This window comes from Macaca nemestrina, chromosome 1, assembly GCF_043159975.1.
Source record: "Macaca nemestrina isolate mMacNem1 chromosome 1, mMacNem.hap1, whole genome shotgun sequence".
Lineage (NCBI taxonomy): Eukaryota > Metazoa > Chordata > Mammalia > Primates > Cercopithecidae > Macaca > Macaca nemestrina.
In genome coordinates, this window is record NC_092125.1 from 137,980,998 (window position 1) to 138,003,326 (window position 22,329).

The 22,329-nt window shown below is 35.9% G+C and overlaps 1 long non-coding RNA gene across 1 annotated transcript; it reads right to left on the bottom strand.

Moving 5' to 3' along the window:
* Positions 1 to 6,032: 6,032 nt before the first annotated feature.
* On the bottom strand, positions 6,033 to 13,405 carry LOC105485432 (uncharacterized). The gene is made up of 2 exons (XR_011610977.1): positions 8,494 to 13,405; positions 6,033 to 8,089 (listed from the first exon to the last, which is right to left on the bottom strand). It is a non-coding gene; the product is annotated as an uncharacterized lncRNA (long non-coding RNA).
* Between the last annotated feature and the right edge of the window lie 8,924 nt (positions 13,406 to 22,329).

The following is a 22,329-nucleotide window of genomic DNA, read 5'->3' on the forward strand; positions in this document are numbered from 1 at the left end:
AGAAATACTAAGTAACTTGCCCAAGATTAGTCAGCCTGCAGATTGAGCCCCAGTGGATGACCCTAGAGCCTTATAAATTCTAAAACCTAATCTCTTTTCAGTCATACACTGATTAGATTGAGATTGAGTTTCTTTGCCCTTATTCTAGCTGCCTACCATTGTATAAGGCAGAACCTCTAGAGGAGTCATCTCTAGAGGTTTTCATACAAAATGTCTGGCACTCGATTAAAAAAAATGCCAAACATACCAAGAAACAGGACAAAAAGTAAAAAGACAATAGAAACAGGGCCAGAGATGATCCAAATAATAGAGTTATCAAAATTGGATTCAAATGTTCAAAAAACAGAGGACAAGAAAGCTTCGCCAAATGGAACCTTTAAAAAATCAAGTGAAAATGCTTGAACTGAAAAAAATATAATAAAGCTAACAATTCAGTCGATGAGTTTAATAGTAGACTAAACACAGGTGAAAAGAAGATTTGTACTGTAAGATATCTCAGTAGAAAATACTCAGACCAGAGCATGAAGAGAAAAAAATAAAAATATAGAGAAGAGTACAAGAGACACATGGGAGATGGCAGAATCCTAACGTAAGTGTACTTGAGGCCCCGGAAGTGAATTAGAGAGGAAATGGTGGCAAAACCAATATTTAAAGAGAAAATGTCTGCGAATTTTCCAAAACAGATAAAAGATGTTAAACCTCAGCAGGATAAATACATTACTATTCACTTTACAGTAAAATTGCCCAATGACAAAGACAAATAATACACCATAAGAACAGCCAGATAAAAAAACAAATTACCTTCAAAGGAACTACAATGACAACTAAGTTCTCAGCGGAAACCGTGGAAGCCAAAAGAAAATAGAATAACATCTTGAAGTGCTGAAATAAATTGTTGGCAACTTAGCAATCTATATCCAGCGAATACCTTTCCAATTTAATACAAGATTTTGTAGATAATACAGAATTCTGTCAGCAGATCCATACTAAAAGAAATACTGATGGGAGTTCTTTAGACAGAAAGGAAATGATCCCAGCTGGAAAGACAGAATTGCAGAGAGGAATGAGGAGCAACAGAGAGGTAAATATGAGTATAAATATAAATGCCTATTGACTACAAAGTAATAACAATAGTTTATGGAGTTTAAAATACAAGTATAATTAAAATGTATGACAGCAATAACTCAAAACAGACAAAGGAAATAAATGAAGTTAAATATTCTTAAATCCTAGCACTGTCTGAGAAGTGATAAAAACTACTAATTTATATTAGACGCTATTAAGTAAAGAATGCATGTTATTATAGCCAATAAATATAATTCCAAATATATCAGTAATTACATTAAATGTAATGGACTAAATGTTTCAATTGAAAGACAAAGTTTATCCAACGCAAAGAAAAAATAAAAATTTAACCATATGTTGCCTAAATAAGCATTCTCTTAATTATAAGGACACAGAAAGGTTGATAGTAAAAGAATGGAAGGAGAGATGTGTAAACACTACTATCAAACATAAAAAAAGAGATTTGATAATGGTGTTTAAAAATTAATCTACCAGAAAGATAAGACAATTTCAAATTTGTATTCTCTCAAAAAATGTAAAGCAAATATTGACAGAGCTAAAGGTACGAAGAGATAAATCCACAATGATAGTGGATACTTTAACACATTTTTCTCACTTACTAAATGATCAACTAGATGGTATCATTAATAAACTTGACTTAGTTCATATATAAAAAATTCTACATCTAATAAGGGAACATGGGACATTTATCAGGACTGATCATATGCCAGGCCATAAAACAAGTCCCCCAGTTCAAACAAATTTCAAAATATTGAAACTTTTAATGTGTTCTCTGACCTGAGTAGAATTAAGCTGGAAACCAGTAACAAAAATGATAACTAGAACATTCTACAAATATCTGGAAATTGGTCGAAGAAGAAATCACATTGAAAATTAGAGGCCGGGCGCGGTGGCTCAAGCCTGTAATCCCAGCACTTTGGGAGGCCGAGATGGGCGGATCACTAGGTCAGGAGATCGAGACCATCCTGGCTAACACGGTGAAACCCCGTCTCTACTAAAAAATACAAAAAACTAGCCGGGCGAGGTGGCGGGCGCCTGTGGTCCCAGCTACTCAGGAGGCTGAGACAGGAGAATGGCCCGAACCTGGGAGGCGGAGCTTGCAGTGAGCTGAGATCCGGCCACTGCACTCTAGCCTGGGCGACAGAGCGAGACTCCGTCTCAAAAAAAAAAAAAAAAAAAAAAAGAAAATTAGAAAATATTTTGAACCAAATGATAATAACATAACATATCAAAACTTGTGGATATAGGCCAAGTTGTCTTAGTGGAAAAAGCCAGTGGCAGTGGTTACTTGGGAAAAGAGGGATGATGACCAGGAGGCAGCATAGGCAGGGTCCCTTGGGAGCTGGCAATGTTCTATGTCTTGCAGGAGGAGGAGATTATATGAGTGTTTTACCTTTGTGAAAAATTCCCCAAGCTGCGTATTTATGCTTTGGGCATTTTTCTGCATGCATGCTATATTTGAAGAAAAAGTTTACTTAAAAACAAACTGGAAATTATTCCTGACCCCTCTTTTTCTCACATCCCACATTTGGTTCATCAACATTTCCTGTTGCCTTTAATTCAAAGTACATCCAGAATCTGGCCATTTCCTGCTACCTCCCCAGCTACTAATCTTGTCTGAACCAACAGCATCTCTCTCTCTTCATTTCAATTTCATGACTGCTCTCCCTGCTTCTGCCCTTTTTCCCTATAGTCTTTGGTCAACACAGCGACCAGGTGAACTGTTAATGCTGAATCAGATCATGTCACCAATCTCTATCCACCAAATTGTCCAATTGGATTCTTATTTCATGCACAATAAAATCCAAAGGATTCTTACGATCTTTGTCTCTACATGATTTGAAACACCATCTCCTCTCCTATACCACCTCCTACCACTACTTTGTGTCTGCTCTAGCCCTACTGCCTCATCACTCTTCCTAGGCAGGCCAGGTACATTCCTGCCCCATGACATTTGCACTCACCATTCCCTCTCCCTGTTTCTTCCCCTAGATTCACAAAGCCGATCTCTCCAATATCACCTTCTTCTGTGACCATTATCTATCATTGCAATTCCCTCCACCCCAAACAACCTCCAATCCCTCTTCAGTTTAATTTACCAAATACTAATCCAGCAACACAGTATGAGGCAAGTACTGTTCTAGGTGCTGAAGGCAAAACAGCAAACAAAACAAAGATTCCTGCATTCATGGGGCTTACAGTCTAGCAGGGGGAAACAAACAAACAATAAGCATAAATGCATTAATAATTATACAGTGTGTTAGACATATATAAATGCTATGCATAGAAAACTAGAACAGGGTAAGGGATATTAGTGACACTGTTCAGAGGGGATGAGAAAAGAGTTGTAATTGGAAATAGCGTGTTCAGAGCAAGCTTTAGTGAGAATAACATCAGAACAAAATTTTAAGGGTAGTAAGGAAATTAGCCATGCAAATGCAGGGGAAGAGCTTTCCAAACGGGCAGAACAAATGCCAAGGCCAAAGGTATGAATGAGTGTGTCTGACATGCCTGAGGACTAGTAAAAAGGCATCCATGGCTACAGTGGTTTGTAGGGTAAGCAACTGTCCAAGTTTGCCAGGGATTCAGGGGTGTCCTTAGATGTGTGACTTTCAGTGATAAAGCAGGAGCGTCCATGGCAAACTAAGATAGTTAGTTGGTCATCTTAAATGGATATAGTTTTTGGAGGAGAGGTCAGAGAAGTAACAGGAGGAGGGTGGGGAATAGGGGTTGGAATAGGAATTCTCAGGAAGAACCATGAGAACCATTTTAAGCATCTGGTCTTTTAGAATGAAAAAAGTGGGGAGCCACAGGAGAGTTTTAAAGAGAAAAATGGTATGATCTGACTTACATTTTAAAAGACTTGGTCTGATTGCAGTGTTGAAAATGGGATATAGAAGGACAAGGGCAGAAGAAAAGCCACCATCTTGAATGCTATTGCAATAACCCAGGCAAGAGATGATGCTTGCTTGGACCAAGGAGCTACCAGTAGAGGCAGTGATGAGTGGTCAGATTCTGGATATATTTTGAAGGTTTAAAAAAAAATTTCCTAACAGGTTGGATGAGGGATAGAAGAGAAAGAGGAAGGATGACTTCCCAGAGTTTTCATCCAAGCAACTGGAAAAATGGAATTGCCAGCAGCTGAGATGAGAACAAATGAACACAGAGGAAGTTTGGAGAGAAAAAAAAATTAGTTCCATATTATGTCCTCTTTTCTCCTTTATTTTCCTCCATACCTCTTACCAACATTGACATACTATATATTTTACTTACTTATTTATCATCTGTATTCATCCACTAGAAGGTAATTTCCAAGAAGGCAAAGACGTTTGTTTTCATTCACTGCTATGTCACCAGCATCTAGAATAAATTTATTCATTCCATGAACATTTATGGAATACTTCCTAGATGATTGGAACTGTGCTAGGCTCCAGGAATACAATAAGCACAATATATGTTCGTAGAATTGCCAGATAAAATATAGAATGACCAGTTAAATTTGAATGGCATATAAACAATGAACAATTTTTAGTATAAGTATTTTCTATACTCAAATATTCAAATATGTATGTTCCATATTCAAATATCCAATTATGGGACTACTTATACTAAAAATTATTTGTTGTTTGTCTGGAAACTACATTTAACTAGGAGTCCTGTATTTTTATTTGCTAAATCTGACAACCCTATGTGCTTTCTGCCTTCAAGGAACTTAGAGTATGATAGGATATATAGACAAAGAAACAATCTGTATGTAATAACCTAGGAATCCAGGACGCCATCAGAACACACAGGAGGATAACAAATAAAGATTCTAAAGGGGCAGCCAAGAAGCTTCCTGAAAGAAGTGATGTGGCAACCAAGAGTAGCATTATCTACTGGAAAAAGAGAAGAAAGAGCATGCTGGGAAGATGGAACAACATGAGCTGAGCTTGAAGGCAGGAGAGACTATGGGACCCCAGGAAGTTGAAACTTGACCTGGTATCCTGAATGCACCTAGAGAACATGGCTGTGTGAGATGGGAGTTGAAGGAGTTATATCACCACAAAATATTGCTGCAATACACACTTGACTGAACAATTACTTTACCAGATATCTAGACCGAGGCCAGAAAATATAAGCACCTACAGCCAAGAGCAAGAGCAGTAATGGTGACTGTCTTCCGCACCCCACCAGGCAGTTGTGGCAGCAACCACAGAGGGTTCTGAGATTCACTGCCCACCAGCAGCACTTTTTCAGGCTGAACCATCATGACCAAGGGCAAAATGGAGGATGGCTTCATTCTGAAGGGTAATGTCACGTCCCCAGCTCCCTACAGGTAGAAACAGACAGACAGAACAAAGACTAATTTCCTAAAAACAGATAAACACCATGAGGAGTTCGGGGAGGGAGGAAATCCCATGGAAAAGACTAGAATTTACTTAGCAAAATGGGCAAAGTTCGGAGCCCTTTGTGACCCTATTTTGAATCCACAGGATGGGGAAAGTCTTGTGACATTTGGGTTCTACTGGAGCACATGTTCTCAACAAGGGTGATCTTACCCAAAGGAGGAGAAATTGGTTCTTGAGGGGGAAAAAATCTAGACATTATAATGGCTTGTTCCAAAAGGTCACAGTGCATAAAAAGATACACAAGTCTTTCTGTGGTATTAAAATTCCACCAGAGAATGGAGTAAGGGGAAAAGTGAGGAGAATTAAGGGGGGGAAATGTCTAAAAAGCCTATTTGGGGGAAATAATGAGAAAAATTGAGAAATATTAAAACTAAAACAAAGTTCTACTTGAGGGCTGGAGACCAGACAGCTTAAAAGATGTGATGTCCTGGGAGATGAGTAGGGGGCAATGATAGGAAGGAGTGGAATGGAGGGCATTCTGAGTGGCAGAAACAGCGTATGCACAGGCTTGGAGAAGGTAAACAACATAAAATGCAATCGCGTGGTCAAATAAGATAAGGTCTGAGAAAGGTTTATTGGATTTAGCAATTAGGAGGTCAGTGGCCATTTAACCTCCTTGTGCTTCAGTTTCAATACTTGTTAAATTAAATTGAAAAATAATCTCCAAGGCAACTTACAGCTCTAAAGACTCTTTCGCCAGGTTGGATCTCTTTACACACAGAGACACACAAACACATCCACACACTTATACGTACTCCCAACACACATGCTCATCTTTTTCCTTAATCGGATGTTCCTAACTCTCTAAAACTATATATGTCTTTGGAGAGTTCCAGTTCTCTTTGTTTAACTATAACAATGCTTTGAAAAAAATCAGTTATGAGAATCTACAGTGTCCTGATAAAATGAGCTGCTGAACAATAAACTGGTGAATATTATTTCCTATAAATGTTTCTAATGCCTTCTAAATACTTTTTATAATGTAATAAACTCTTTAGAATGTGGACACCAAATTTTATTTCATTTGAAAAAATGATTTTAAAATAGATTTACTCAAACAGGGCAAAAAAAATTACTTTCTCTTTAAGCTATCACTCATTTATTAAATATTTACAAAGTGCCTACTATGTGTCAAATAAGATATGAGTTGCGGGAATATCAGAGAGTAAAACAAACAGTTCATAGCTTCCAGAGCTTAGGAGGAGCAAAGGGGATGAGAGTAATTAAAAAGTTGATGATGTCTGCACAACTTAGTCACTGCTATCATGGCCGCATTGGTAACATATCTGAAGCCTTCATGTTCCTGAAAATAGAGCACTGAGGAACAGGTAAAGTATCACTAAGGGGCAGCACAGACAGCAGTCACTCAGGAAAGGGTGTTCTTAACCATTTTGGATCCATAAACCCCTTCTTGGATCTTGGTTTTAATATGTAAAATAAAATTACAAATGAAAGCAATTATATTGGAATACAGTCATTTTTTTAAAAAATGAACAAGATAGTAATATATGTACTTCTTTATTACATTAAATAACAAGTCCGGCAGCTGTTCTCATACTTACTGTAATTCTGAGGTAGTGACAAGCACAAATGACATGGTGAGGTACTTGCACCTCTATAACATGTTCTGTGGAAATATTTGTGATTTCTAGAGATGACAAAGTCACAGATACAGCTAAGAATCCTATGGTTGTCACCTACATTCATAATTGAACAATGTTAAATTTCAGCTGGAGGTTAACTAAAGATTTTTTTCCGGTCGAAATTCACAGATTCCCCTGAATTCTATCCAGAGATCTCCGGAATTGGAGGTCTGTGACCTCCTGTTCTAGGGCATTAAGCTAAATCAGGATTTTTTTTTCTTTCAATAACATAGCTCCATGGTCACTTCTAGAGCTACAGCTCTATCATTGGGACTGCTCAAATGTGTAACTTGTTCATTACTTGGGACACACTGCCATCCCATGGCTCCTCTTGAAGAGTTGAGCATTAATAACCTACAACAAAGCAGCGTTTCAGGGCATTAGACCAAACCTGCAAATTAATGCACCGGTTCATCACAATTCATTAATCAAACTCAGACTAGGTTTAACAACAGATTATTAAAGACTCAAAATTATATCCACGGGAAAAAAAAAGCAGCTCCCAGAGGGTCAAATGTAATGTGAATGGTTTTGCATAAAACCATAAACCTGCTATTAAATTAAAAACAGAAAAAATTATGTCCACTCCTTATCTCCAGGCATTTTTTTTTAAAGGAATGCTAACTAATTTATTTCTTCACTGTTCCTGGTTACACGGTAAAAGACTAAAAGGTTAAAATGCAATGGTTCTTTGATGTTTGGTTGAGCAACTTTCACTAACATGTTCTGATTGAGGTGAAGAAATTAATAAAATTATTTCCATAATTCATTACTAATGGGAAGCTGTCGATGCTTTCAGCTGACAGTTCACACGAATTCTCCTCAGACACTGAGACCCCTCATGGTGACTGGCTGCTGGACTCACTCCTTCCGACTGCGTTCAGCAAAGCAGAGCCTGGCTCTCTGGTCCCACCGTTTCTTGATCTCTCACCTCTGTGTGTTTGTTCTTGATAAACAAGTCTGTTCTCTCTGTGAACAAAAGCAGAAGGGGAAAACAATGATTTTAATTTTTCTTTCCCTTCAGGGAATTTAGGGAGCCCCTCTGGGGAATCTCGATGACTTGTAAACATTCAGAATGCTATAATTTGGCAGATCACAGTGCTGCAACCAACTGTGCAATGAATTTTCTTAAAAGGTTAATATTTTAGTGCAGTAATCATAGATAAAGAGCATAAAAAAATAAGATGTGTGGAACAAACAAATTTAAAGAACTGTATGGTGTTGCGACTTCTTTGCTCTTTCCCCATTAGAATTGAATCATTAGTTCTTTCTGGTTTTGCAGAAACAGATGCAAAAATTACTAGCACACATGCTGATTAAGGTAGGTAAGGGACATTTCTGGAAACACAAAATGTTTTATTCAAATTATGTACCTGTTTGATATGTATAGGGTGTTTTGGTCTTAGTACTTTCTGTTGTAAACTCCAGACTCCTAAAGGGCAAAGACCACATCTGTGTTATGTATCTGAAGATAACTAATAACTTCTCTTTGAAGATAAGCTCCTGTACATTGGTCATACCAAGATGGCATCAAATAATATTATGGGTGAGGCAAAATATACCAGAAATTACATAATATTTGATTAATACATTATTATATTACATATGTGTGTATTTACATAAACATAAAATAGAATAGAAATAATCTAAGTCAGCATCTTCAAAGCACTTCATAAAAACAATGAGATTCTAATACAACATGACTCAGGTTGAGATTTGGGTTATATTGTTGTGGTTACATCATGAACAACAAATACAGAGTTTAATTTTGTCTCCTTTCCCAACCCCCAGTGCTCTTTCCTGCTGGCTCAGAATCATAATCCATTTTAACACAACATAACAGACAGCCTTGCCTAATTGCTTAGTGATAACTTAAAACGAAATGTATTCACTCTATCCAGGTACAGAACCTGAAACATAGTAGATACTCCATAAAAATTTATTGAAATGAAAAATGAAACTTCCTCCCCTCTTTCCAAATGAAAACATACTATGTTACGATCATTCTTCCAAAATTAACTTAGTCACTACTGATTCCCACAAAGTGTTATCATAGAGATTAACTGCAAATAAGTTCTTCATTAAAATATTTTGGATTAATGCAGTGATCCCTGAATTTCATGCAGATGTTTATGACTCTAACAGGAGAGAGAATGTATATACCAGAAGAGAAAATTATACTTACTTGAAAACATGACTATAAAACTCATATCATAGAAACTAGGGACATTGCAGGCCACCAAGATATCAAAAACGAGGTAAACATTAACTTTTGAATGATGGCACTCTGTGCAAAAGTGTACTATTGAGATTCCTTACCTCTCTAAGGTGAAATAAGTGGACAAATAATAGTAATAGCTACAGTGTATAAAGCTCTTACTCTGGAACAGAAATTTGCTACTTAGATGACATGAAACAGAAGCCCATGATGTAGATGGTGTGGGTATTAGCATGACCCTTCACAGACCAGGAACTTCAGAGAGCTCAGCAGCTCACCTAAGGTCATACAAGGGAGTTGCAGAGCCAAAACGCAGTTACATCTGGTTGACTCCAATTACTCTCTTCTCCTCTCCCATCTTTTCCCATACATGCCCTCCACTAAAGCTACCTCAAATGGAAAAAAATAAATACTGAAGGAAATATTTGGGCCCCATACATATTTTTGTGTCAGTTTTCCTTAGCCTACAAAATGTAAGTGCCAAAATAGCAAAGTGCTCAACAGCTTGGGCCATGGCATCAGATTGTCTAGATCAGCTTCCCAGTTCCATGACTTCCTTGTGCAGACGATGTTCTTATCTTCTTTATGCCTCAGTTTCCTCATAAGTAAAATGGTTATGGCAATAATAGCAACATTGTGGGATTGTAGTGATAATTAAATGAATTAATAAAGAGCAAGTGCTCAATCCTGGACACATAGAAAGTGCTGAATAAGTGTTTAAATGTTGGGTGCTAGTTTTAGCTCTTATGGCTATATTAGAAGACAGATTTGGTCACCCACAAGTCAGCTCGTTAGTTGATCAGCTTCCAATCATCAAGTTTTACTGAGCATCTAAAATATTGCAATCTAAGGAAAATAGCCTGAAAGTAGTCCTAATCTAAGACATTGGGTCGTAAATTCTTTGCTGTAACAGACAATTTGGCAATTCCTCACTAAGTAACCAAGAAGGGGTCATTAATGACCTTGGAAAGAATTTCGTTTAAATATGATTGGGAAAGAAAAGCTTATTACAGGGGCTAAGAAAACGGAATAATAAGGACATTGAAATAGCAGTATAGGTGATTCTTCTTAGCATTTTGGTAGTGAGTGCAAGGAGGGAATTTACTCAAGGGCTTGAAAGTATACAGGAAACAAGAAAGTAACTTCAACCTCAGTGATATGTGGCAGTTGTAAGAGAGAGTAAGCAGTTGGGGATTACAGCAATACTTGATGCATTCCCATGACTAAGTGACCCAGATGAGCTGATCTTTGCTACCCATTTTTATTTTTTAATTAATTAGTGTTTTACCCCAAATCAATCAGTTTATCTTTCTGGGTTTCAGTTTTTCAACTCTTAAATATTAATGAGGGGTAAGGGTGGGTGAACAGTTAGCAAAAACATGATAGAGAAGGAACAGTTGCCATATATTTTGTCTATGAAATCACTAGAGCTTCCAAATTAATATATTCTTTGATAGTGTACAAAAGAGGGAACCAAGATTTACCCTTGCAATGTGATTTCCAATGTTCAAATGTAGAAATTAAGGCCCAAGATCACCCAGCCAGGAATCACAATATTGAGATTTGAACCCACAGTGGAGTCTCTTCAGAAGTCCGTTATTTCCACAACTTCAACTTGCCCTTCTAATGAAACGAGAATTCAAATAACATTTGATGACTATTATCTCTTAGGTGTAACTCGTTTTTATACATTATAACTATTAGACACTTTTAGCCAATTATACATAAGAATAATAAATATATTGATAATGTTTCTTATTTGTAAAAACTGCTTGAAATAACACCTTCTATACTGGCTCCAACATATGATAAAACTAAGTATCTGAATATTTTAGCCTTGTTATTAGAACTGATGCAACACTAAATTAAAAATGACCACATATAGAGCACCCACACCCATATAACCTGAATTAGTTCTTTGAAACATCATACTCATTGATTGAATATTAAACACTTGTATTCCCTGCTGTAGGGAATCTTTTAAACTACTACAAGCAAGGGGAGCCAATGAACTGTCTAGACACTGGGGGCAAACACTTTCTAGACCTTTTCCTCTTGGTTGGAAAGGCAAAGGGATTTTGTTAGTTTATGGGAGAAGATAATGAGAAGAAAGAACACACAGAAGTCTAAGGTAAGCTGAACGACGTATAAATTCCTTCTTTGTAGGAAAGGAATCTTGCCCTTCATACCCTACCTAAGTTACTCCCAGGTAAAGATGTCTAAGTGACAGAGGCCTTCACCACAAGTCAAATCTACATAACCACAGGTAAACACAACTGTTGAGCCTTATTTCTAAGCTATATTTCATAAAATCGCTCTCTCTGGATCAATAAAATGCAAATGCTAAAATTATCCTGTTAACCATCAAAATAAAAAGGACCTTGAGAATAAAGTTGTCATTCTTAATTAAAATGGTCTCTTTAATTTCTTTGCTCTAACTAACTAAAGTAGATACTAACACTGTAAACACTTAATTGACTAAAGAAAGATTCTATCCATACCCCCAATTAGAGAACACTTAATTTATATATGATGCAGCTCATAACTATTTAGCAGTATGGTTGAGATAAGTCTCTTTGGCCTACTTTTTAAATGATTAAATACTCTCCATCCAACTGAATGGATGTCTTCCGAGTTGCATTTTGCATGCTAAAACATTCTTTAAACACATAGGCCATCACTCAGATTTAAGAGGAAAAAAACCTTAGCGACAGTACATTCATTATGTCTTTATTAACACAGGACTTTTCCATAGGGTTATGTGCAGCTGGAAATGAGGTTCAGTTTAATAACAAAGCAAGCATTCCTAGCACTACAAAAATTATAAAATTTTAATGTTTAATGTGTTGCTTAATTGCAGAAAACTCTGAAAAGAATAATATCCTTGAAATTTACTATGCAAATACTCTTAATTTATGACAAATAGCTCCTTAAAACACAAGTATTAAATCTCTATTAGATTTGTTGAGGTAATGTACTAATATGCATCACTAAGGTCTTAAATTTCTAAGTAGCAATGCTGCTTGTTAGATGCAAATAAGGATTACCTTAATTAAAATACACTATCTACAGCCTCTCAGCAGATTTAGCTCAGTCTGTATATAGGACAGGTTCATTATCTACCTCAAGTTAATAAAAGTATGATCTACTGCGGTTATTTCTTTTAAAATTTAATTTTAATTACTATTTTGTTAATGGAAATAAAGCATAAAAGAATGGTGAGTGTGATCCGAAAGCAATTTTGAAAACTTAATTAAAATATCTCTTGAAAGCTTCAAAAGGAATTTAGTACTTACATGGTTTGATAATGATGGCCTTACAAATACAGCGTTAGATACCAACTCTCTAAAAAAAAATGTTGAATGAAACGTACTTTAGAACTATAGAGTTTCCTTAGTCTGCATCTTGAACTAATGGTCCAACTAAATAGGTGTAAACGTAAAACTTTTAATTCAAAATTTCAACATTAGACAAAGGCTCTTAACAAAGAAATGAAATGAATAACCATTACACAACGCCTTTACAATACATAAACCTTAAGTGCATTCAGAGTTTTTACATAAAACTATAATCGTTTAATCCAGAAAATTGCAGATGTGTTCAATTTGTCTTCTAGTCCTTCGGGACCTGAATATAAAATTAAAAGACTAGTAATGTTGTATAAAATTCAGTACCAGAGTTTTATTAGGCAGCTTCCACTTCCATCTAAATTTCAAAGGTTTATACATATATTATTGATCTTACCTGTGAACATATTGGTTCAGTTAGGAGCCTTTAAACATAACACAATCCATAGATTTTATTGAGATTCACTACTCCTCATGAAAAAGATAAGAATATGAGACAGAGGGTATAACAAAGAGCATGCTCCAGGCCAGAAATACAGTCTTTGTGATATTCAAAATATATTTAGCAACTCTTACATTACAAACCTAGCAATGTTATGGTTCATACCGCAATGTGCATTTTTGTATCAGACTACTTGACTACTTCTAGTAAGCAAAATCTCTGAATTCATTAGCAATAATAAATTTTTCTTTTTATGATTATTTAATGGAAAAGGCGTTTTGCCAGACACCACTCCCAACCATGTCCAAAAGAAAAACATATCCAGTATGCCCTTCTATTTAGCATAGAGTCATGAATCTAATCTTTAAAACATTGGAATCCTAACTTCAGAGATAAAAGAAATTGAATTTAAAATGAAAAATGAGAACATATGACTAAAATAGTGAGATATCAATTAAGTTGAGATACTACTGAATTTCGGTAATTCTATATTAAGCTAGAAATGTGATTTAAATTCACACCCACAAATTTGACCTAATCTAATTACCTAAACAAAGTCTGTAAATATAGAAGAGTATATCTTTTGGTATATCTTTTTATTCACCACACAGAAAATTGCCAATTTATAAGTGAGTTGTTTTCTCAGAGTTTATTTACATGTCATATTTTTGAAACTTATGATGAATATTACCCTAGAAGTAATAAATGAAGATTAGGTTTTCCTGAAAAAAAAAATCTATAAAAGCTCAATTTAGGCTTATAGCATATCTGAAATATCTGCAATGAAATATAGCAGGAAGCAAGATTGTTTCATACTAGTAATTAAAGAAAATGGAAAGTCAAATAGAATAAAAGATCGTTTATTATTCTTAAATGCTCTAGGAATAATAGATTTAATTGGATGACAAAACAACGTGAAATGAGATGTTTGTGAGCATTCTGAAAAGGACTTCTGAGCTTTTTCAAGGTCTTTGGAAGTGGTTACCACCAGTTCTCTATTAGGGCCTAATTTCACATGACTACATAACAATATGTATTAGCTGTACAATTATGGTAAATTTTAAAACTAGTGACCTTCCCTTCCCTCATTACTGGTATTCCCTAATATTAATGTTGTTTTCATCATAATGATAAGAATAATCAATAATGATAAGAATAATTTTTAACTTATAGTTGGAATGGAAAATGAGAAATAACAGAGAAAGATTTTTCTGGAGATAATTAAGCATGCATTGGAAGAGAGGAAAGGGGGAAGGAAGAAATAATGGAAAGGAAAAGAAGGGAGAAGGGGGTTAAGAAGAAAGTGTGTACATGTGAAAAAATAGTAACTTCAGGTCTATTGGTGTATGGAGTTTTTTGATTGTTTGGCTTTTATGTTTTGGTTTGGTGTGTGTGTGTGTGTGTGTTGTGTGTGTAAAACAGAGAAGAAAAGGAAGTAGTAAGAATAGTATGGTTTCCTAACACCATCCTTCCATTTAAGTTAGTTTTTTCATTTCAATTGTTTCTTTTGAAGGCAAACATGCCAAAACAGTGAATGATCCATCTGATCCCTTAATACAAAATATAGTGGCTTATGTTTCTAAAGTAAGAAGCATTGAGAAAGGGTATAATAAATAATTCTTAGAATAATTCAGCAGAATTTTTCCATAAAACCACCGTGGTTTAGCTATATTATTGCAAAACATTTTGTTTGTATTTTGGCCCTCCAGGACCCATGCAAATTATTGAACTGAAAATGTACTGCATAAAATTCATTACCAGAGCTAGGCAAGGACAAAATAAAAGTCTCAGAGACTTTAACATGCTTATGTGCATTGAGACTCCTTAAGAGTGTGCAGTGCTTCCGCACAAGTGTGAACTCTCTCAAGGGGTTAACTCTCTGTGGTAGTATTCTGTGAAACACATTCTGTGAAGAGCTGAGTTATAGTCACAAATGAGACAAAAATTCCCACTAGCACCCCTATTGCCCAATGATCCCCACTAATACCCCTATTGCCCAGTGATTCCCACTAACACTCCTGATTCCCGTTAACACCACTATTGTCCAACAGTATTTTGGAGGATCTAGCCAATGCAGTAAAACAAGATAAAGAAATTGTGGCATAAATTGGAAGGAAGAGACAGTATTGTCATTCTTTGCAAATGATATTAGAAAATCCAAGAAAATCAACTAAAACCTATTAAAACTTATAAAAGAGTTCAGAAGAATACAGAAAAACACAAAATCAATAATTTTCACTTATACTAACAGCAATCAGTTGGAAAACATAATAGAAAAAATATTCCACTCATAATAGGAATTTGAAAGGGAGAGAGATCACCCAAAAGAAAAATGGGCAAAGAATATTAATAAGCAATTAACAAGAATATGCAAATAGCCAATTAACATATGAACAGATGTTCAAACTCAATAATAATCAAAAAAATATAAATTAAAACAAGATGCCATTTTCCCCTTATGAGAACTGAAATGATTTAAAACGTGGTAATACCACATCTTGACATGAAATGTGGAGGGAAAAGATATTCATATGAGTAGTATTACTCAGAGTCCAGACAGAAAACAAAGATCACATTAAAATACGGTAATTTGAAGAGTGTTTAACAAAAGGATTATTAATATGGGTGAAGATAGGGTGGAGAGAACCTATAAAGGACGGTGCAGTCCCCAGGGCTACAAGCAGAGGGACAAAGCTGAGCAGACAGGCTCAATGACCAGGAACTGTGACACTGGGTCAAGGGAGGCAGCCACAGCTCATCAACCCTGCAGACAAAGCCAGGAGAAGCAAACCTCAACTGAACTCTCCTCTTTCCTTCTCATCTCCTGCCAGTATCTCTCATTAATCCAGCACTACCATAAGGCAGAAGCCAAGGGACCTTTACTCCCAGGTCAGCCTCCCAGAGCACAAAACAGGCAGGAGTTGGTACGGATGGAAAGGAGTATGGGGTGCACCTGGAGAAGCAACAGAAGATATCCAGTGTGACAGTGTTGGGGCAAGTATAAATTAGTAAAGCCAAATTGGATGATAATTGGGCAATAAGTGACAAATTTAAGTATTCACATATACCACAATATTTGCACAGTCATTTTAAAAAAGGAAAAAGTTTTGGTCAAGGCTTGCACCATCAAGCCATAGGGAATCCAGGGGCAGATCTGCCTTCAGAAATGCCTGGATCTGGGGAGTCAAACGTCATCAGGTTTTTTCTTTCTCCTTCCCAGAGCCTACCAGCACTGCTTCCTCATACTGGCTTCATTCTTCCAGGCCAGCTGTTCCCACAAGTTCAATCCATGGCTTCAGGTAATAGTAAACTTATGTTCTCCAAGATTCGTGGCTAAAGAGAAAAGAGGTTCCCGGGCGCTTCTATTAAAATTATTTCAGGAAATGCTGCTGATTGGGCATGCCTGGATCACATGGTCAACCGTGGACAAATAACACAGCAGGCCAGGGCAGCAGGGCATGGGGTTAGACCCTTTCTGACACACATGTCTACCCTGCAGCTACAGAGTGTGAGTATCTGATTACCCCCCACCACAATCACATTTGGGATAGAAAAAGCACAATTCCCCAAGAGAGAAATTTTTTTCTGAGCAGGAAAAGGTAAATAAACATTACATAAATGGTAACCTTAGGCAATACCTAACATCTCTGAGCCTCAGTCTCCTTATATATGAAATGAAAGAGATGGTCATATCTATATACCAGGGTTGTTATGGGATTAACCCTGTAGGTTAATCTTATTCTTATCTTTATTCTTATTCTTAGGCTTATTTTTTTTTTTAACCTCCACCTCCCGGGTTCAAGCGATTCTCCTGCCTCAGCCTCCCGAGTAGCTGGGATTACAGGCATGCACTACCATGCCCGACTAATTTAGTATTTTTAGTAGAGATGGGTTTTCTCTTTGTTGATCAGGCTGGTCTCGAACTCCTGACCTCAGGAGATCCGCCCACCTTGGCCTCCCAAAGTGCTGGGATTACAAGCGTGAGCCATCGTGCCTGGCTATCATCTTATTATTCTTATCTTTCTATTTCATATTATTTTTAACATAATATGTATTATTTTAATCATGAATAAGAAAGATGTTTCCATGTGAGAAAAAAGGAGTTAACAGCATTAACTGAGGAAGAGTCATCAAGTAAGTTAATCATTTATGATTCAAAATTTGGATTGCCCTTATATTTGCTATTTACAAATTACTTACTATTAACAATTACTGCACTGTTTTACATACATTATCTAGTTTAATCCTTACAAATATTTCATACACAAATTCCAATTTTACTGACAAACCTGAAACTCAGAAAAGTAAACTAATGTACCTGAGAACATAAAGCCAACAATTAATGGAGCCGCTATGTAACGCCAGGTCTGCCCAAAGCAAGGAGGGATCTGCAAACTATAACTCACGTGCCAAATGCCAGCCACCCCTCATTTTTCCACGGCCTGTGAGCTAAGAATGACTTTTACTGTTTTGTTTTTTGAGACCAGGTTTCACTCTGTCACCCAGGCTGGAGTGTAGTGGCGTGATCTCAGTTCACTGCAACTTCCACCCCCAGGTTCAAGTGATTCTCCTGCCTCAGTCTCCCGAGTAGCTGTGATTACAGGTGCCCACCACCATGCCCGGCTAATTTTTGTTTTTTTAGTGGAGATGGGATTTCACCATGTTGCCCAGGCTGGTCTCGAACTCCTGACCTCTAGTGATCCACCCACCTCGGCCTCCCAAAGTGCTGGAATTACAGGCGTGGGCCACCGGGCACCCAGCTGACTTTTATATTTTTTAGTTGTTGAAAAAATTTAGAAAAATACTTTGTGACACATGAATTATTTGAAATTCAAGTTTCAGTGTTCATAAATAGCATTTATTGGAACACAGTCATGCTTAGTTGTTTAAATATTTCTTATACCTGCTTTAATGCTGCAGTGGCAGAGTGAAGTAGTTGTGACAGAGATCATATGGACCACAATAACTAAAATATTTACTACCTGGTCTTTTGCAGAAAGTTTGCCAACACCTGGTCTAAATAAAAAAACACATCATCTTTCAAATACATCTCACTGTCTCTCCAGGTACTGCCTAAAAATTATACATTGGTTGCTACCGTTGAGAGATCTCTGGGAGCCCTACCAAGAGTATTTCAGTGCAAAAAAGATAAAAGAGGATGAACAAATTCAAGTTGTAAGAATGAAGAGAGTTCGATGATAATGTCTGCTCAGGACAAGGTAGAAGGAAACAGGGTTATTGATTCTTACGTGACATACGGACTGACCATTCAGTTACATGAAATGTTATCAAGTTGAATACCTGAACTCGATATCACACAACATTCACAAAACCTAATGAGTCAGGAAAACTTTTTTGAGAAAAGAAAGTTTAAAAGTACACCCTACCTTATATTCTAAATTTATTCAATTCAAAAGCAACAAATAAAAGAGATAGAAGTAATGACTTATTCAAATTCTTATAATGGAAAAAAAGAAATTTGAATTGGTTTGTAAATTTCAGAAATAGTCTGCTTTTTCACTATATACAAAATATATGAACTTCCAGATTCAAAGTAATCCTAGAGGTTTTCTTAGTGCATTCCCTGTTTTGTTATACCATTACTACCTTAAAACATCCTTGGAAATTATCTACTATTTTCTCAAAAATCTCTTTAAGACTGAATAATCACATGTGTTCACACAATCTTTTCTTATAACCTTAATACCTAAGCAATGTTTTTGATATAATCAAAATATTAAGAACAATTTTTCATCAGACAGACTAGTAGATTCATGACTTCCTTTTATTTTATTACTCATTTACTGTGTAGCTTAGATGTATATGGATTTTAGTAGGTTTAATTGACACGTAACAGTTGTACATATTTATGGGGTACATAGTAATGTTTTCATACAATTAGAGTGATCGATTTAGGGTAATTAACATATCTATCATCTCAAACATTTATTATTTCTTTGTGTTGGGAACATTCAATATTCTCTTTCCAGCTATTTGAAACTATGTACTATTGTTAACAATAGTTATTCTACAGTGGTATAGAATACTAGAACTTATTCCTTCTATCTAGCTATAATTTTGTATCCTTTAATACATTTCTCACTATTCCTCCCTTTCCCCTCCCCTTCCAAACCACTAATATCCTTCATTCTACTTTTTACTTCTATGAGATCTGCTTTTCTTTTAACTTCTACATATGTGTGAGGGCATGCAGTATTGAATGTTCTGTTTCTGGCTTATTTCACTTAACAAAATGTCCTCCAGTTCCATCTGTGTTTCCAAGAATGACAGGATTTTACTTTTTTATTGCTGAATAGTATTTCATTGTGTATATATAACACATTTTCTTTACCCATTCATGGACACCTAGGTTGATTCCATATCTTGGCTATTATAAATAGTGCTGCAATAAACATGGGGGTGCAGTCTCTTCAATATGCTGATTTCCTTTCTTTTGAATAAATGCCCAGTAGCAGGATTGCTGAATCATATGGTACTTCTATTTGTGTTTTTTTGAGGAACTCCCATATTGTTCTCCATAGTAGCTTCCCTAGTTTACATTCCCACCAACAGTGTATAAGAGTCCCCATTCTCTGTATCCTCACCAGCATTTATTTTTTGTCTTTTTGATAATAGGCATCCAAACCATGGTGAGATAGCTTACTGTTGTTTTTATTTGCATGTCCCTGATTATTACTGTTGTTGAGCATCTTTTTATACCTTTGTTGTTCGTTTGTATTTCTCTTTTGAGAAATGTCTGTTCAGATCCTTTGCCCACTTTTTAATCAGATTTTTTTTTGCCTTTTTGTTATTGAGATGTTTGAATTCCTTGTATATTCTAGATATAAGTCTCCTGTCAGATGAACAGTTTGCAAATATTTTCTCCTATTCTGTAGGCTGTCTTTTCACTCTATTGGTTGTTTCCTTTGCTGTGCAAAAGCTATTTGGTTTGATATAATCCCATTTGTTTATTTTTGCTTTTGCTGTCTGTGCTTTTGAGGTCTCATTCATAATAAGTCTCTTCCCAAGCCAATGTTTCCCATATGTTTTCTTCTAGTAATTTTATAGTTTTGGGTGTTACATTTAGATCTTCGATCCATTTACAGTTGATTTTTGTATAGAGTGAGAGGTAGGGGTCTAGTTTCCTTCTTCTGTATATGGGTATCCAGTTTCCCTAGCATCATTATTAAAGAGATTGCTCTTTCCACAATAAGTGTTCTTGGCACCTTTGTCAAAAATCAGTTGACTGTAAATACGTGGATTAGTTTATGGGTTCTCTATTTTGTTCCATTGGTCTGTGTGTCTGTTATTATGCCAGTACCATACTGTTTTGGTTACTACAGCATTGTATTATACTTCAAAGTCTGGTAACGTGATGCCTTTAGCTTTGTTCTTGTTGCTTAAGATTGTTTTGGCTCTTTGGGATTTTCGTGTGTGTGTGTGTGGTTCTGCACACATTTTAGGTTTTATTTTTCTATGTCTGTGAAGAATGTCATTGGTATTTTGATAGGGATTGCATTGAATCTGCAGATTGCTTTGACTGGTATGGTCTTTTTAACAATATTTTTAATTCTTCTGATATGTAATCATGGGATGTCTTCCATTTGTTTATATCCTCTTTAATTTCTTTCACCCATGTTTTGTAGTTTTCCTTGTAGAGGTCTTTCACCTCCTTGGTTTAAATTTATTCCTAAGAATTTTATTTTATTTGTAGCTACTATAAGTAGGATTACTTTCTTGGTTTATTTTTCAGATTGTTCACTCTTGGCATATAGAAATGTTACTAATTTTTTATGTTGATTTTGCATCTGGCAACTTTATTGAATTTATCAGTTCAAAAATTACATGGTAGAATCTTTAGGTTTTTCTATATATAAGATCACATCATCTGCAAATAGGGACAATTTTACTTTCTCTTTTCCAAACTGGATGCCCTTTATTTCTTTCTCTTGCCTAATTGCTCAAGGTAGAACTGCAGTACTATATTGAATGAGAATGGTAGAGCAGGTATCTTTGTCTTAGTCCAGTTCTTAGAGAAAAAGCTTTCAGCTTTTTTTCATTCAGTAAGATGTTAGCTGCAGGTTTCTCATACATGGCATTTATTATGTTGAGGTAATTTATACTTAATTTACCAAGAGTTTTAATCATGAAGTGATGTTTAATTTTCTCAATGATTTTTCTTCAACATTTAAGACAATTATATAATTATATGGTCTTTTGACCTTCATTCTACTGATGTGATCCATGACATTTTATTGATTTGCCTGTGTTGCACTATCCTTGCATTCCTGGAATAAATTCCACTTGAGCATAGTGTGTTATCTTTTTTTTTTTTTTTTTTTTTGAGACGGAGTCTTGCTCTAGGCAATGGCATGATCTCGGCTCACTGCAAGCTCCGCCTCCCAGGTTCACACCATTCTCCTGCCTCAGCCTCTGGAGTAGCTGAGACTACAAGCACCCACCACTACACCCGGCTAATTTTTTGTGTTTTTAGTAGAGACGGGATTTGTCCGTGTTAGCCAGGATGGTCTCAATCTCCTGACCTCGTGATCCACCTGCCTCGGTCTCCCAAAGTACTGGGATTACAGGTGTGAGTCACCGTGCCCAGCCAGTGTGTTATCTTCTTGATGCATTGTTGGATTTGCTTTGCTAGTATTTTCTTGAGAATTTTTGCAACTGTGTTCATCAGGGATGTTATTAACCTGTAGTTCTCTCTCTCTCTCTCTGTCTCTCTCTGTTATGTCCATATCTGACTTTTGCATCAGGGTTATGCTGGCCTCACAGAATGAGTTATCAAGAAGAATTCCCTTTGCTTTAATTTTTTTGAATAGTTTGAAAGAATTGTTATTCATTTTTCTTTAAAGGTTTGATAGAATTCAGTAGTGAAACCATTCAGTCCTGAACTTTTCTTTGTTGGGAGACTTTTTATTATTGATTCACTCTTGTTTTATGTTTTTAGTCTGTTCAGATTTTCTATTTCTTCTTGATTCAATCTTTTTAGGTTGATAAATTGTCCAGTAATTTATCTATTTTCTTTGTGTTTTCAAGTTTGTTGGCATATAGTTGTTCATAGTACTCTGTAGTGATTTTTTTTACTTATGTGGTATTCATTGTGATGTCTCCTTTTTCATTTATGCTTTTATTTATTTTGGTCTTCTCTCTTGTTTTTCTTAGTCTGTCAATTTTTTATCTTTTTCAAAAA